General features: G+C 44.1%; 1 non-coding gene across 1 annotated transcript; it reads right to left on the bottom strand.

Moving 5' to 3' along the window:
• Positions 1–14,070: 14,070 nt before the first annotated feature.
• LOC147661157 (5.8S ribosomal RNA) lies at positions 14,071–14,224 on the bottom strand. Its single transcript, XR_015306019.1, has one exon. It is a non-coding gene; the product is annotated as a 5.8S ribosomal RNA (ribosomal RNA).
• Positions 14,225–14,567: the final 343 nt, after the last annotated feature.

Here is a 14,567-nt window from a genome sequence, read left to right as displayed (position 1 = left end):
TCTAATCAGCTCCGTACCTTGGTTTAGAATGAAGGAGGTCTGGTATCTCTCTGTCTCCGGACTCGATTTCCCAACAACCTGCAAGGGGAGCTTGGAAACACTGGAGCTGGATTTCTCGGCAAGAGAAAAGACAGCGTCTCTCTCAGTGCATCTGCTGGAGGGTCAGCTTCCTTCGGCACTTGCTGTAGCGAGATGCATTGGGCAAGTAGATAGTCGAACTGCTCCAAACCACAGTGTGTTTGCTCTGGCAAGTGTGGGCATATTTATACCTTGAAGGTGCCGAGTTTGACGTATTAACGTCATCAAAGAGTCGTAGTTCTTTGAAAACTCCATGAGTTCTTGGACAAATCAATATTCAAGCAAGGGGAAGTCCCTAACTGCTGAAGCCGAGTTTTCCAAGAAATCGTTGTGGATTTTCGGAAATAGTGGAAGTAGCCATGCCGTATTTGGACTGGATCGGTCATGTCTAAATATGGTTATGATTTCTATGCCTATATAAGGACAAGGTGATTTATACCTATATAAGGGCATGAATCGGGAAAATTACACTAGGGTCCTAAAATGCTATACAACACCCACTCCACTTTATTATGTTCGACATTACTAAATTTAAGCACTAAAAACATATCTAAAGCATGTGTTTACAATCCCGCCCAAAAAAAAAAATAATGCATATGAAGTGGTTGCACACGAAAATGAGCATTTGTACTGTACGCATTTAAAAGCAATGATTTCATTTTAAGCATATAGGGCCAGATGTAGTTCATCAAATACCGGTCGGTAACGGCCGATTTCGGCCATTACCGATCGGTATTTGGTGATTGAGATGTAGGGTGCCTGAATTTTACAGAATCGGTAAATTTACTGATTCGGTAAATTTACCGACTCTGTAAAATACCGAATCGTTAAATTTACCGATTCAGTAAATCTATATGTAGGTGGCACGGCAAACAGTGCCACAGGCCCCTAAGAATTTGTTATTTACCATGTAATACTATTGCATGGTAAATAACGAATTCCTGTGTACATGCACATCTGTGCATGTACAACTGTGCCATGTGGCACACAGACATGCCCTAAGGGCATGTATGTGTGTCACATGGCACACAAGCCAGAAACAGGGGTGCAACAGGGTGTCAAAGTGACACCCTGTCCCCCTTGGCAATTCAGTATTTTTACCGATTTGGTAATTACCGAATCGGTATTTGCCATTGATTCCTAGGGGCTTCAAGGCCCATAGGAATCAATGGCAAATACCGATTCGGTAATTACCGAATCAGTAAATACCGAATCCTACCGATTCGGTATTTGTTACCGAATAATTACCTACATCAGATTTACCGATTCATGAATACGGAATCAGTAAAATAAAATTCGGTATTTATGAATCGATAAATCTGATTTACCTCCATTTAGCCCATAGTATGATATTGGCAATGCTGGCCTAATGAATCATGAAAAATACATTTATGAAATGACCATTCCATAGCATATAATATATAAACTGTTAAGGTTTCTGAATAAGGTCAATATTGTTTCTAGGAAGTATTCAAGGAATTTTGAAAAACAGTCAAATTAAATCATAGAAAAATAGAGTTCCAAAGTTAAAAGTTTTTGTTTTTGAAAAACGAAGGTCGAATTCAAAGTTGATAGAAAACTGTGTGTGCTAATTTCAAAAGTTATTCTCGGTGTCAGGAGAAAACATTAAATCTTCCAAGCTGGCAATGAAATCGTCTACCACAGTAGGTGAAAGTGTAACCACTTCATTAAGTAGATCAATCGTACAGAGATGAGAAGCATCGCCGTCAGCGTCAGTCGCATTAGCAATGTTCGCAATAGAGGGTACCTGTGTGCTTGTTGGTCCACGTATCTCACCTTCAGCTGGAATTGCTGGTGAGACCTCAATGAATGCAGTCATCAGGATAGGTAGCCATTGAGGACAACACAATGCATGAGTCATTACCGAACCAAGCAAAGCATCAACATCCGGGATCTATGACAGAATTTCGACAGACAGAATTTCGACCTACACAAATATCGGCGTAATTATATCGATAGCAAAAATATCGACGCCCTATGTACAACATGGTAAGTACCAAAATATCGAAAATTTAATATCGATGTAAAAAATATCGTTGTTAAATATATCGATTTTTTTTTATTTAAAATAACATAAAAAAAACTGTAAATAATACATAATAATTACTTAAACATATTTAAATATATGTAATAATTGTTAAAAAAATAATAATACATATTTAATAAAAAAAAAAATCATATATAATATATAATTACTTAACAATAATTACTATTCCCACTCCAGTGGGTGCAACAGTAGGGAAAACTGACCCTGAACACTAAAAATACCCCTTTACCCAAAAACCTAAAACTGACCCTGAACCCTAAAAATACCCCTTTACCCATAAACTGAAAACTGATCCTGAACCCTAAAAATACCCCTTTACCCATGAACTGAAAACTGACCCTGAACCCTAAAAATACCCCTTTACCCAAAAACCTAAAACTGACCCTGAACCCTAAAAATACCCCTTTACCCAAAAACTGAAAACTGAACCTGAACCCTAAAAATACCCCTTTACCCAAAAACTGAAAACTGACCCTGAACCCTAAAAATACCCCTTTACCCAAAAACTGAAAACTGACCCTGAACCCTAAAAATACCCCTTTACCCAAAAACTGAAAACTGACCCTGAACCCTAAAAATACCCCTTTACCCAAAAACTGAAAACTGACCCTGAACCCTAAAAATACCCCTTTACCCAAAAACTGAAAACTGACCCTGAACCCTAAAAATACCCCTTTACCCAAAAACTGAAAACTGACCCTGAACCCTAAAAATACCCCTTTACCCATAAACTGAAAACTGACCCTGAACCCTAAAAATACCCCTTTACCAAAGAACTGAAAACTGACCCTGAACCCAAAAAATACCCGTTTACCCAAAAACTGAAAACTGACCCTGAACCCTAAAAATACCCCTTTACCCAAAAACTGAAAACTGACCCTGAACCCTAAAAATACCCCTTTACCCAAAATTAATTAATATTACAAATAAATTACTTCCCACCCTATTCCCCTATAAACCCACAACCCGCTCCAGTAGTAAAACAGATAATTTAGTTAAAAATACACATAAATTATCAATTAATTAATCAATTAATCAATTAAAATAAATCATTGCCAATTAATATTTAATTGCAAAATAAATTAATAATTGAAAAATAATTATTTAATTACAAATAAATTACTTCCCACCCTATTCCCCTATAAACCCACAACCCGCTGTGGTAGTAAAACATAATTTAGTTAAAAATATACATAAATTATCAATTAATTAATCAATTAATCAATTTAAATAAATAATTGACAATTAATATTTAATTGCAAAATAAATTAATCATTGAAAAATTAATTATTTAATTACAAATAAATTACTTCCCACCCTATTCCCCTATAAACCCACAACCCGCTGTGGTAGTAAAACATATTATTTACTCTTATATATTTTTAAATTATAAAAACATATTAAACACATATTATAACAATTAATTTAAATACTTAACTTATATTTCTAACACATATTAGTAAATCGAAATTACTTACATCGATATATATGCTATCGATATTAGTAATTTCGATATTACTTACCTTAGGGTCGATATTCTGGCCATCGATATTCTGGACATCGATATTCTGTCCCATCGATATTAGCAACTCGATATAAGTGTAGGTCGAAATTAAAAACTCGATATTTTGACTGTTTACCCAACATCCGTTGACAGTGCTGATGGAAGTGTCAGACAAATATCCAACACGCATTCCTCTCCACAAAGCAGGCATCGTAGAACAGGTAAGATGCAATCTTGCCAGATTGGTCTGAATGACAGGAACCACGTGGTATTCAGATCCCTTAAACGAGCCAAGTCAAGAATCTGTGTTATGCGCTCACGATACTGCATTGCCAGAAGAGAGTTCTCCATGGTAATCTGGGTATCGCTGGTGACTGGACTTGCCATACCGGAGCAGAAGGAACAAAATTAGTATCAATGCTACGAGTCCCAAAATGAGAGGCAGGCCGCCGAACACAGAGTGCACGAAGTTTGGAAAAATGCCTAGGACTGCTTCAAAGGGTGCTAACAGTCTTAAATACATGTACAATACCACTGGTATCAGACATGTTTAAGATACGACCTAACATTTCTGCGAAAGGTATGGGGCAGTTTGTTGATAATAGGACATGAATCTCTGCAGAGGACCTTGCAACTTGCAGATCATACGTCTCTCTGGACGAGGTCAGTGGCACAGTTTTTTGTAAATGAATGGCTTTCATTCTGCTTAAAGTATCAATTTGTATAGAAGAGATGTTCCGTGAAGGCCATAGCGGCGACTCCCCGTCTGTCTTAGTTTTAGGAAACAATACTTGCATACAGCAAGTGACCCTGGCTTAAACACTCATAATGAGATAGGCTATTCCTGGCATCATTCCACAACAGCTGTGATCATTCAACATTATGGAAAGCTGCCTAAAAATTAGATCTAACACTGCTGCTGGGGAACCCTGCAGGTGGCAGGATAAGATGATCAAAGAACCATCGCAAGCTTCATGTAAATTAATACCCTGCCATAGAAGTGTACCGCTCAGTGTGGCTTTGCAATTTTTACCACTAAGAAATACCTCCTTTTCCTGGTAAATCCCAGTTCGACTTTATGTATTCTTTATCCAACTTTTCATACAGGCCTGTTGGTATGTGTTTTAAGCAAAACTGAAACTGAAAAATCGTCACTAGTATAATGATAGTGCCATGTATTATCCATTCCATGGCTGGTTTCTCAGAAACGGTTAATGGTGATCTTTCCAGTTTTTCTATGCTCAGCACTGTATAGTCTGCTCCCCTCTGTGCCAAAGAGATTTGTTTATCTGTAAGGTTAAATCCAGTAAACAATGACGTGGTGTTGATTAGACGCCAAGGCACATAGCCTGAACGAAGGTTTTGTAACGTCCAGCCTAGCAGCATTATAGAACGCAATTGAGACTGTCCATGTTGTAACATGAGCAAGTCCTGTTCCATTATGTCTATGGCAGAGGATACAATGCTGTCCAAAGAATAAATTCTGGACGACAGAGTCGTTAACCCATTGTCAACTACAGAGAGAGCTTTCTCTAAATTAATACGATCAATTTATCGTATTCGTTCTGCAGTTTCCATTTGATTGACTTTCCAGGCTTCATTATAAACAGCATAAATACTGGCGTATATGAAACGTTTATGACGTGGTTTACGAGGTCCTTGTAAGAAATTTCTCAAATCAACGCCATCTTAAAGTAAAGTTAAGTGTTGTTTTATATCTGGGAGTGTGGATTTCTGTAGCCACTCAAGGCACAGTTTTCCTACACTGTAAGTGGTGACTATCCCTGGATGTTGTCTCTGGTTCTGGACATATCTTGGATCTGGCCTAGTTACTGTAAACCCTTGTGTCTTATTTAGGAATCTATCTTGATAGTTATTCGTGCCTGTGGGCCAGATTAACCACTTTTTACACTCAGGATTAGTTCTGTTCTGTTGCAAAATATATTTTACGTCTACCTCCTCACCTGTCATACCATTACTATCAGGTGTGGGCTTAGGTATGGACGGTTTGTTGAAGTCTTTGATCTTAGCCAGGCCAAGACAAGATGTCTGTTGAACAGTTTCATTTAAGAACATTACTTGTTGTGGGATGATGCAGGCTCTGAATAAGGCTTCTAAACCTTGCACTTGCCAGTCTTTTGTGCCCCAGACAGTTTTTTCTCAATGTTGTCTTTCCAAAAGTCAAAACTTAATGTGGACAATTGAGCAAAAAAGGCAGCAGAATACATTTGCTTAGTATTAGTCAACATACGTTTCATTCCTGTCTTATTAACGTTTCTAAAGTAAAATGTTTCTGGATTTGTGACATTAAAACCTGAGAAGTATGGACATTTTTCATATTTCAATTGTCTGACGCCTTTGGGGGCGTCGGACAATGTTCCCATTGATTATAAGTAAAAACATTTCTAGGGTTTGCAGATTTGTGCAGATAATGATGACCATAATGATTAAAACAATACATTTGTTCATAATCTGGTGAACCTTCTAAGTATTCATGTTTTGTAAATTTTGCTGACATTTCTAAGTCTGCCATCATGTTATTAACAGTCTCAAAGTCCCAATCATCAGAAAATGTGCTTGGTGAAACAAAGTCACTCAAGGAAACCTTAAATTGGTGTGAAATCTTAAACAGCTCAACAGGACCATAAATGTCATAATTAGTTCTATCCCAAGCTATACCACCAGGTAGAGGAACGGCCATGATGTTCACTGATGACAGGTCTCTTTGTTCACGATGGGATGATTTGTGTGGCTTCAGGAGCAAGTTGATGTTCTTACTTGCTGTGTCCATTTTACTATATTTTCCATCTATCAGCTTTCCCAAATTAAAAACAAGAATGAGCCATAGTAGGAGAAAAAAGTACACCTAACGCAATCCAAAATTTAACCCATGGTGAAACTAGATATGTATTTGCAAGCTTGTGAGAAAGTTCTGTTAATTGTTCCTTGAAAGTTTAATTTGCTGGCGTTGTTTCAGGTTCACTGGGATCCTCCGAAAAAGTATAAAAATTGATGAAATAGCCAGAGGCAGTTCTGTCAATTGTTGGTATTGCATCCAGATTATTTTAAATCGCTGTAGCTGCTTGGTCCCTTGACATATTAGTATAGTCAGATGCTACATCATTGTAGACTGGAGTTTCTTGACGAACTGTTATTTGGGTTTCAAGAGGCACAAGTTCCATGGCTTTATTGCATAGTTCTTCTTTCTTACTGCAGATTCTTCAAAGGTGATGAGTCTCTCAGTTTGAACCTCTTGAATAGTAGCAAGATTTGGTCATCTGCTACACCTTTGGAGTCCACTGGGCCTACTACTTATTATCGGCCACATGGTGCGGTTTTACCAGGTCAATGGACACAAACCGGTTCTACTTTCTTCCAGCAAGGGGCGGCAGTAACACTGTTCTTGATCCGTGGATTGCTAGCAAAGTTACTGGTTTTCTGTAAAAAAGGCCCATATTCCTTCTTATCTGCTATGTTTTCTCTGACCAGATCCCCAATCTTTGGAATCCAGACAGGTCTTGCTGGGACAGGTGGTTTTTCTTCAGTGGTCGTTGGCTTCTGTAATGTGTTGCTTAGACTTCTTCTTGGTTCATTTAAATCCTGCAAAACAGCCAAACGGTCTTTGATATCAAAGTGTTTTTGTTCTACCACTGAAGTATGACGATCGAGGTCTTCGTCAATCATTCTATTACCAAAAAGGATTTCAAATGGAGAGATTCTACCCAGAGAATGTCTTGGCAGATTGTTAAGACTACGTTGGACACTTATTAGATGTTTGACCCACCCGTCACCCTAGCCTAATACCATAGCTGTTATAGATTGCTTTATGTCACGTTTTTTCTTTCCACAACCAAATTTCCCTCAGGATGGAATGGGCTTCAGTACCGCAATGCAACGCCCAAGCTGGCCATGGCCTCTTTTTAAGCTTTGGAGCTAAACGCAGGACCCTGGTCAGAATGTAGCGTGCGGATTGAGTATGTGCCGATAAAGACTCGCAAATTGAGTTTTCTTACTTTTTTTAACGTGTTTATCGTCTTTGGACTTCACTCGTTTTTCCTTGTGCTCTGATCATACTCTTCTTTCCGATTTCTGTGAGGAAGTCTGAAAGGTATGAGAGGAACGTGTATCAGTATCTTGATATCTATCAGGTTTTCTCAAATTATCCCTGTTTCTGAGGTCTCCTTTTGAGGAGACCTACCCCTGGATTGAGAACGCTTCTCTTTAGGAAGTGTCTGTCTCGTATTTTCCCTCTTCTTTTTAGGAGGAGTGAGATTGTTTTTAATAAAACTTTTTCAGGATTTTCTGTTAGTTTGGTCTTTATTGGTTTCCTATCCAAACTATCTCTACCTAGTTCTTCATAGGATTTTTCTATTATTCTAGCCAGTTCATATGGTTGCTCAGTTACATCAAGTTCTTTTAGTTTTTGGCGGATTGCCATGGATGCTGCTTCCCTTTTAACATTAGCTAATATTATAGCTGAGACCTGTTTGAAATCCTTCAGTATCTTCATACCGAGATTTAAAGCAGGCTCTGTCCCATATTCATTTTGAATCTGTTTCAGGACGTCTGGTATTACCGCCATGGACGGAACACCATGTGTTTTTGTGTAGATTGCAGCAAAGACTGTACCCCAAGTGTCACAGTCCTCCAGGTGTGGTGCGATCCCCATTGGTAAACAGATTGTTAGAATCCTGTGTTTCCCATGAGGTGTACTATCTTGAAATACTGCCTCGATTTGAGTAATTCTTTGAGCTAACCAGACTGGAATTTTCTCCCTTTTTGTGGGTAATTTACTGATGACCGATTGTATGGTCTGTGGTGTTATTATGTTTGTGTTACCCTGATGAGGGGTGTGCTGTGGAATTCTTATAGCTGGTTGGACTGTTAGAGTCTGCATGACATATTGTACCAATTGTTTATGTATTTTAATTAATTGTTTTAGATGAGCTAATAGTTCTACATCTCTCATTCTTTCAATGTCAGGATGTGGTGAGTAACTGGCTAGTACCGGCCATGTTGCTCCTGGTCTACCTAGTGGACCGAGCCTGGTAATGTGATTTTGATGTTGTAGGGCGCCTTTAAACCAGAGCTGATGCTCTGGGTAAGTTAGTGGAATTTCAATGTCCTCGAAAGGAACGTATTCTGCTGGAGGTTCCTCTATCATGTAGAAGTGGAACACATGTTTTGTTGGATTTGCTTCTGGGAAGATAATCCATGAATAGAATACCTCTGTCTGCCGATATTCGTGTGCCTCTATGACAAATATTACCCTACCATCTCTCGATGATAGGCCATTTTATATAAGCTTTATAGCGATTGTTTTCTGTACATTTTCCAGGATGATTATAGCATCCGCATCGGTTTCTTGGAAACCTGAAAAGTTTAAACCCGGTTTGCAATTAATGCATCTCCACCGCTTTCCTCGTCACTATTCGACATTTTTTTGACTGAAAGTTTGCAGAGCAAGTTTCAAGGAAACAAAGATAAGGTGCACAATATTTTGGAAAACTATATCCTTCAACGTTGAATCAAACCAAAAACTAATACATAGGATTTTCGTCCTACTCAGCTATGGTGGATATTTTATCCTTTAACCCACTCCAGACGTCTATTGGAGTTTTTGTACGGGAAAAAAGGTGCTCTGTGAAAAGCACGACTGAGTTATTCTAGTATCTAGTGTTAAATTAGTGCCTTACCAAACGTTGGGCGCCATGTAGTGTAGTTCCTATATTTCCAATAGGCTCTGCGCATCGGAATATTATATCCTATAGATGTGACGTAGGACTTATGTCTACTAGGTGGCTATCGAATATATTAAACTTAATTGTGAGTGTCAGCTAGCTCAGAGGTCACTAGAAACTTTCTCGAATTCACAAGAAGGGATTAGATTCTGACAACCGCATAAACATGACAACTTTGTTTCCCCAAGATAAAACGTATCTTCAGAGTCATGGAAACAATAGATAGATATTTTACTCAGTCATTCGTGCATGCTTCGTTTCACCAGAGGCGCAGAGAAATAGAGAGATGGGCGTTTTCAATAAAAGTATTTATTGAACAGTCTTCTTTCTTATGCAGAAGAAATGAACTACACAAATCGTAAGACTGGCTGTAAAGTATAATGCGTACAGCAGGAAGAGTATTATAAAATAATACTGTAAAAGCATGGCATGGTTTCTAAGCCATAAAATACATACATAAATAAATAAAGACTAAAAGTACTCAACTGGTGCTTCTAAAATACGCCTACCTCGATGTACCTAACCTAAGTCTAGTATGAGGGAAGTAGTAAGTGTGGTGTAGTATAAGGTGGAGTAGAAGGCCAAGAACATGTGGGCAATGTCAGCCGTATCTTTGTGTAGGGAGCCATCTGTATCCTTAATCTCTAACACATAATTGGAGAATCGAGGTTTACGAACCAGCTCAGCCAGTGCCTTCCCAGGTCGCTCTGACTCTCAATAAGTTTGTGCCAGAAAATATTTACTGCAAAACAGACATTCGTGTTCAGCCATAGTTTGATATTCCATAAGTGTAGTTCTGAGTTAGGCCTCCACCTTGAGACCCATCTAATTTGGAATCCAGAGATTTTATCTCAATCTCCAGCTACCTGAGTGTGTTTCGTATATCCTGCAAAATACCAGCGCTCTTTGTGATGCAGAAGCCACGTCTGGTAACTTTAAAAGCTTTCCATACTTTAGACAGTAGCAGCACTGAGTCTGTATTACATTTAAAAAAATCCTAAATCTCTTGCCTCAGTTCTTCATGAAACAGAGTATCTATTAAGGCAGTAGGTGGGGGCGCTAGGATAAATATGGTGATGGGCAGGTCGGGGGAGTCAGCTGCATGAGGACTGGGAAATGGTCAGAATGCCTGAAGGCCAAATGGGTAGCTTGCATCAGCAATCCACTGGATATACGCCAGTAGTCTAATCTCAACAAATGTGCATGCATTTATGAATAGAATGTACCCTCATTACTGAATGGATGTCCTTCAAGCATCTAGCAGTTGGTGCTCGGTCATAATTTCTTGAATATATTGAAGAGAATTTGTATAGTGATGAGTTCAAGGGTGTGATCTGTCCATACTCTGGTAAAGCGCAGCATTAAAATCACACCCCAAATAATGTGCATAGAGCCTATATTGACCACCAGGCCCCAAAGTCTGGCAAAGAACTCAGAAACATCGATATCGAGCAATTTACTACGGCTATTATTAACAGAGCAGAAAGCACAAAGGTAGAAGCACATATAAAGTCCAGGTCTCAATCCTTAATATTTTATTCTTTATTTATTCCAAGATCTTAAAGTATACATCCATATTTCAATCTTCTTGACACTTGTTGTCAAAGCCACAAACGATGCCAAAACGTGTTTCGTCTATTCAGCTGTAAGCCATAGATTTCATCAGTGCTAGAACAAGTGCAAAGCAACTAGGTTACAATATGTTACTCCAGTCTCTTGCATAGGTGATATAAGCAGTCCTTCGCCCATAGCGTCTCTTCCAATGGTGGGCATACAATATAACATAGAGTCAAAGAGTGTCATAAGTCAGATCATAGAAGGGGCAACTTTCTAATTCAGTATGACTCATTATAAGAGGAAAGAAGAGAACAAAGAGTTAGAGGAACTCACCACTACTGTGCATACATGCTCTTTTAATGATAAGCATTATGCAATTTTTATATAAATATATATTAGTCTAAAAGAGATAGCCAAAGTCCAGCATTACCACACCACATAGTGCTCATAACAAATGCTTCTTACACTTACCAAAAGAAAAACTCATCATAATAACCGTACTCTAGAATTAAAGTAGAATACCAATTGTCAAAACATATCCTAAGAGAACAAAAGAACAACTTCTTCAAACCATAAGCAAATAACAAAAAAACTATCTATAGTAACAAGGAGCCGGGAGGAGGCTTGAGCCAGTGATCTTGTTTTTTAGATTTCTTAGAGATACCACGGTCATTAATCCTCTCTGTTTTATAGCCTCACATTGTGGCTTCAAGCTGCCCTTAAATTCTAAAATTAACCCCAAGTATCTATAGTCACTTACAACCTCCAGCTTCCTTGAGTCCAGGAACCACATATTCATTATTCTCATTTTACGAGAGGTAATACACATAACTTTAAATTTTTCCTGATTGATTCTGAGCTTATTTGTTATAGATTATCGCAATGTGATGTCCAGCAGCCGCTGCAGGCCTATCGGGGTCTGGCTGATGAGCACCAGATCATCCACATAAAATAAGTTGGACAGCTGGATGCCCCCTAATTGGGTGTGTGTAAATTACTTTCGTTCAGGAAGGTTGACAGTACAGCCATGAAAAGATTAAATAGTGTTGCTGTAAGCACACATCCTTGTTTTACCTAGGGGTGGCCGGAAAACTACTACTACTAGGGGTGCGCGGAAAACTACGGGCCGACAGCGTAGTGGATGATGCCAGCCACACCTGCTCCCCGGGCCCGGTCCAAGCTTCCGTTACCCTAGCCAGGCCGGGGAGAGCCTCCCCGGGCCCCGGTGGAGCCCCGTCCCCAGCACCCGGACCCTCTGACCGCTTGCAGGACGGGGGGCTCATGCACCCCAGGCCCGGCCGGACGGAGCTCAAGCCCCGGGCCCGGTCCCAGCTACCGAACCCTAGCCAGGCCGGGGAGAGCCTCCCCGGGCCCCCGTGGAGCCCCGTCCCCAGCGCCCGGACCCTCTGACGGCTTGCAGGACGGGGGGCTCACGCACCCCAGGCCCGGCCGGACGGAGCTCAAGCCCCGGGCCCGGTCCCAGCTACCGAACCCTAGCCAGGCCGGGGAGAGCCTCCCCGGGCCCCTGTGGAGCCCCGTCCCCAGCGCCCGGACCCTCTGACGGCTTGCAGGATGGGGGGCTCACGCACCCCAGGCCCGGCCGGACGGAGCTCAAGCCCTGGGCCCGGTCCCAGCTACCGAACCCTAGCCAGGCCAGGGAGAGCCTCCCCAGGCCCCTGTGGAGCCCCGTCCCCAGCACCCGGACCCTCTGACGGCTTGCAGGACGGGGGGCTCACGCACCCCAGGCCCGGCCGGACGGAGCTCAAGCCCCGGGCCCGGTCCCAGCTACCGAACCCTAGCCAGGCCGGGGAGAGCCTCCCGGGCCCCTGTGGAGCCCCGTCCCCAGCACCCGGACCCTCTGACGGCTTGCAGGACGGGGGGCTCACGCACCCCAGGCCCGGCCGGACGGAGCTCAAGCCCCGGGCCCGGTCCCAGCTACCGAACCCTAGCCAGGCCGGGGAGAGCCTCCCCGGGCCCCGGACCCACCTTCCGAACCCTAGCCAGGCTGGGGAGAGCCTCTCTGGGAGCCCCGTCCCGAGCACACGGACCCTAGGCCGGACCCAAGGAGGGTTAAGCCCCGGCCACGTCCTCTCCCCGACGGCCTGCCCGGGGAGCCCATTTTTGTCGACTATTACAGAACTTTGGGGGGGGACAAAAGTTGGAGTTAGCCCGGCCGCCAGCCCGCAGGGCCATCTGGTCGCCCAGCCCGCAGGGCCATCTGGTCGCCCAGCCCGCAGGGCCATCTGGTCACCCCCCTGCCCGCAGGGCCATCTGGTCGCGCAGCCAGGCGACCAGTTCCCTTACGGTACTTGTTGGCTATCGGTCTCGCGCCCGTATTTAGCCTTAGATGGAGTTTACCACCCGCTTTGGGCTGCATTCCCAAGCAACCCGACTCCGAGAAGACCCGATCCCGGCGCGCCGGGGGCCGCTACCGGCCTAACACCGTCCGCGGGGTGAGCCTCGATCAGAAGGACTTGGGCCCCCTGAGCGACGCCGGGGAGTCGGTCTTCTGTACGCCACATTTCCCGCGCCCGCCACCGGGCGGGGATTCGGCGCTGGGCTCTTCCCTCTTCACTCGCCGTTACTGGGGGGAATCCTGGTTAGTTTCTTTTCCTCCGCTTAGTAATATGCTTAAATTCAGCGGGTCGCCACGTCTGATCTGAGGTCGTAGTCGGAAGCATGACGCCGGAGCGTCAAAAGGGGGCACTGCCGGGGAAGAGGCCGGGCCCCTGCCGGAGCAGGGGCCTGGCAACGCCCGGCAGCGCGCGCCATCTCTTTCCCCGGATCGCGTCCGGAAGGGCTTCGCCCTCTCCGGAGAGCCGGCCGCGGAGGTGGGCGCCCGAGGCGCGTGCGCGTGGGCAGCCGGTGGGACACCACAGACAGCCTCGCGCGGCACGCAGCCAGGCGCCCCGGGACGGGCCCGGGGCGGACCGGTCGCCAGGCCCCCTTCTCAGGGGGCCAGGCGCGCCGGCGGCGTACCTCAGCGGCAGGACCCGTCGAGGGACCCTGCCACGGGCGATCGGGGTGGTCTGAACTTGTGGGGGGACGAAGGGGTAGCGGAGCTAACCCTGCGACGGCCCCAGCCGCGTCCCGGGGAAGCCCCGGGGCGATTGACAATCGAGCGACCCTCAGACAGGCGTAGCCCCGGGAGGAACCCGGGGCCGCAAGGTGCGTTCGAAGTGTCGATGATCAATGTGTCCTGCAATTCACACTAATTCTCGCAGCTAGCTGCGTTCTTCATCGACGCGCGAGCCGAGTGATCCACCGCCAAGAGTCACAGGCAACTTTTCGAAAACGTTCGCCCACCTGCGGGTGCAGGAGAGGCGGGAGGAAGGCGACACCGTCCGTCCGCCGCCCGCGCGGCAAGACGGCCCCGGTGCCCCGTTCGAGGCTTCCCCTCTGGGAGTCAGACTGCACCGTTGGGAGAAAAACCCACTGCCAGGCGCTCGGCCTGGGAGCCCCCGCCTTCCCGCCCACCCGAGGGGGGCAAGGAAGGAAGAGGGGCTCCCAGTGCGACGGACGCAGGCAGCCCCACAGCCGCCGGTCCCTCCCAGGGTAACCCGGGAGGGACCTCGCGAGTCTTCTAACCCCCTCGGCCTGGCCGCGAGGGACCAGGTCA

The sequence above is a fragment of the Lissotriton vulgaris genome, unplaced genomic scaffold, assembly GCF_964263255.1.
Source record: "Lissotriton vulgaris unplaced genomic scaffold, aLisVul1.2 SCAFFOLD_368, whole genome shotgun sequence".
Classification (NCBI taxonomy): Eukaryota; Metazoa; Chordata; class Amphibia; order Caudata; family Salamandridae; genus Lissotriton; species Lissotriton vulgaris.
The sequence above is the reverse complement of the archived record's forward strand: the minus strand, read 5'-3'. Positions and strand labels throughout refer to the sequence as shown.